The 3,007-nt window shown below is 43.5% G+C and overlaps 1 protein-coding gene across 1 annotated transcript in view; it reads right to left on the bottom strand.

Annotated features, from left to right (window-relative positions):
• The window catches only part of SLC9B1 (solute carrier family 9, subfamily B (NHA1, cation proton antiporter 1), member 1), a 126,676-nt gene that overhangs the window by 22,170 nt on the left and 101,499 nt on the right, over positions 1-3,007 (bottom strand). The window lies entirely within an intron of this gene.

Below are 3,007 nucleotides of genomic sequence, written 5' to 3' on the forward strand. Positions count from 1 at the left end.
TCTGACATGCCCTGGAGACAATTTCCCCATTATCTTGGCAATTAACATTTGGCTCCATGTTACTTCTGCAAATTTCTGCAGTCAGCTTGAATGTCTCCCCAGAAAATGGGTTTTTCTTTTCTATCACATCATCAGGCTGCAAATTTTCCAAACTTTTATGCTCTGCCTCCCTTTTAAACATAAGTTCCAATTCTAAATCATCTTTTTGTGAATGCATAAAACTGAACACTTTTAAGAGCACTCAGATCATATCTTGAATACTTTGCTGCTTAGAAATGTCTTCTACCAGATGTCCTGGATGGGTTCCAAGATAGCCAAATAGGAACAGCTCTGGTCTGCAGCTCCCAGTATGACTGATGCATAAGACAGGAGATTTCTGCATTTCCACCTGAGGTACCTGGTTACTCTCATTGGGATTAGTTGGACAGTGGACGCAGGCACACGGAGGGTGAGCTGAATCAGGGCAGGGTGTCATCTCACCCGGGAAGCGCAAGGGGTTCAGGGATTTCCTTTTCCTGGCCAAGGGAAGCTGTGACAGACTACCTGGAAAAATAGGACACTCCCGCCCAAATACTGTACTTTTCCCAAGGTCTTAGCAACCAGCAGACAAGGTGATTCTCTCCCATGCCTGGCTCAGTGGTCCCATGCCCACAGAGCCTTGCTCATTGCTAGGGCAGCAGTCTGAGATTGATCTGCAAGGTGGCAGTCTGGCTGGCGGAGGGGCGTCTGCCATTGCTGAGACTTGAGTAGGTAAACAAAGTGGCCAGGAAGCTCAAACTGGGTGAAGCCCACTGCAGCTCAACAAGGCCCACTGCCTCTAGACTCCTCCATTGTGGGCAAAAGGCAGCAACTTCTGCAGACTTAAATGTCCCTGTCTGACAGCTCTGAGGAGAGCAGTGGTTCTCCCAGTATGGCGTTTGAGTTCTGAGAATGAACAGACTGCCTCCTCAAGTGGCTCCCTGACCTCCGTGTAGCCTAACTGGGAGACACCTCACAGTAGGGGCTGACAGACACTTCATATAGGGGGCTGCCCCTCTGGGATGAAGCTTCCAGTGGAAGGATCAGGCAGCAATATTTGCTGTCCTACAATATTTGCTGTTCTGCAGCCTCCACTGGTGATACCCAGGCAGACAGGGTCCGGAGTGGAACTCCAGCAAACTCCAACAGACCTGCAGCTGAGGGACCTGACTGTTAGAAGGAAAACTAACAAACAGAAAGGAATAGCATCAATATTAACAAAAAGGTCATCTACACCAAAACCCCATCTATAAGTCACCAACATCAAAGACCAAAGGTAGATAAAACCACAAGGATGGGGAGAAACCAGAGCAGAAAAGCTGAAAATTCTAAAAACCAGAGCACCTCTTCTCCTCCAAAGGATCACAGCTCCTCACCGGCAATGGAACAAAGCTGGATGGAGAATGACTTTGACAAGCTGACAGAAGTAGGTTTCAGAAGGTCAGTAATAACAAACTTCTCTGAGCTAAAGGAGGATAGGAGGATGTTTGAACTCATCACAAGGATGCCAAAAACCTTGAAAAAAAGATTAGATGACTGGCTTACAAGAATAAACAGTGTAGAGAAGATCTTAAATGACCCAATGGAGCTGAAAACCATGGCACAAGAACTTCGTGACGCACGCACAAGCTTTAGTAGCTGATTCGATCAGGTGGAAGAGAGGGTATCAGTGACTAAAGATAAAATAAATGAAATAAAGCAAGAAGAGAAGTTTAGAGAAAAAAGCGTAAAAAGAAATGAACAAAGCCTCCAAGAAATATGGGACTATGTGAAAAGACCAAATCTACGTTTGATTGGGGTACCTGAAAGTGATGGGGAGAACGGAACCAAGTTGGAAAATACTCTGCAGGATATTATCCAGGAGAACTTCCCTGACCTGGCAAGGCAGGCCAACATTCAAATTCAGGAAATAGAGAGAATGCCACAAAGATACTCTTTGAGAAGAGCAACCCCAAGACACATAATTGTCAGATTCACCAAGGTTGAAATGAAGGAAAAACTCAGCCAGAGAGAAAGGCTGAGTTACCCACAAAGGGAAGCCCATCAGACTAACAGTGGATCTCTCCGCAGAAACTCTACAAGCCAGAAGAGAGTGGGGGCCAGTATTCAACATTCTTAAAGAAAAGAATTTTCAACCCAGAATTTCATATCCAGCCAAACTAAGCTTCATAAGTGAAGGAGAAATAAAATCCTTTACAGACAAGTAAATGCTGAGAGATTTTGTCACCACCAGGCCTGCCTTACAAGAGCTCCTGAAGGAAGCACTAAACATGGAAAGAAACAACCGGTACCATCCGTGGCAAAAGATGCCAAATTGTAAAGACTAGCAATGCTGTGGAGAAACTGCATCAATTAATGGACAAAATAACCAGTGAACATCATAATGACAGGATCAAATTCACACATAATAATATTAATCTTAAATGTAAATGGGCTTAGACTGGCAAACTGGATAAAGAGTCAAGACCCATCAGTGTGCTGTATACAGGAGAACCATCTCATGTGCAAAGATGGATATAGGCTCAAAATAAAGGGATGGAAGAAGATCTACCAAGCAAATGGAAAGCAAAAAATAGCAGGTGTTACAATCCTAGTCTCTGATAAAACAGACTTTAAACCAACAAAGATCAAATGAGACAAAGAAGGCCGTTACATAATGGCAAAGTAATCAATTCAACAAGAAGAGCTAACTATCCTAAATACGTATGCACCCAATACAAGAGCACTCAGATTCATAAAGCAAGTCCTTAGAGACTTACAAAGAGACGTAGACTTCCACACAATAATAATGGGAGACTTTAACACCCCACTGTCAATATTAGACAGATCAATGAGACAGAAGGTTAACAAGGATATCTGGGACTTGAACTCAGCTCTGCAACAAGCAGACCTAATAGACATCCACAGAACTCTCTACCCCAAATCAACAGAATATACATTCTTCTCAGCACCATATCACACTTATTCTAAAATTTACCACATAATTGGA

Source organism: Colobus angolensis, unplaced genomic scaffold (assembly GCF_000951035.1).
Source record: "Colobus angolensis palliatus isolate OR3802 unplaced genomic scaffold, Cang.pa_1.0 Scaffold217, whole genome shotgun sequence".
Lineage (NCBI taxonomy): Eukaryota > Metazoa > Chordata > Mammalia > Primates > Cercopithecidae > Colobus > Colobus angolensis.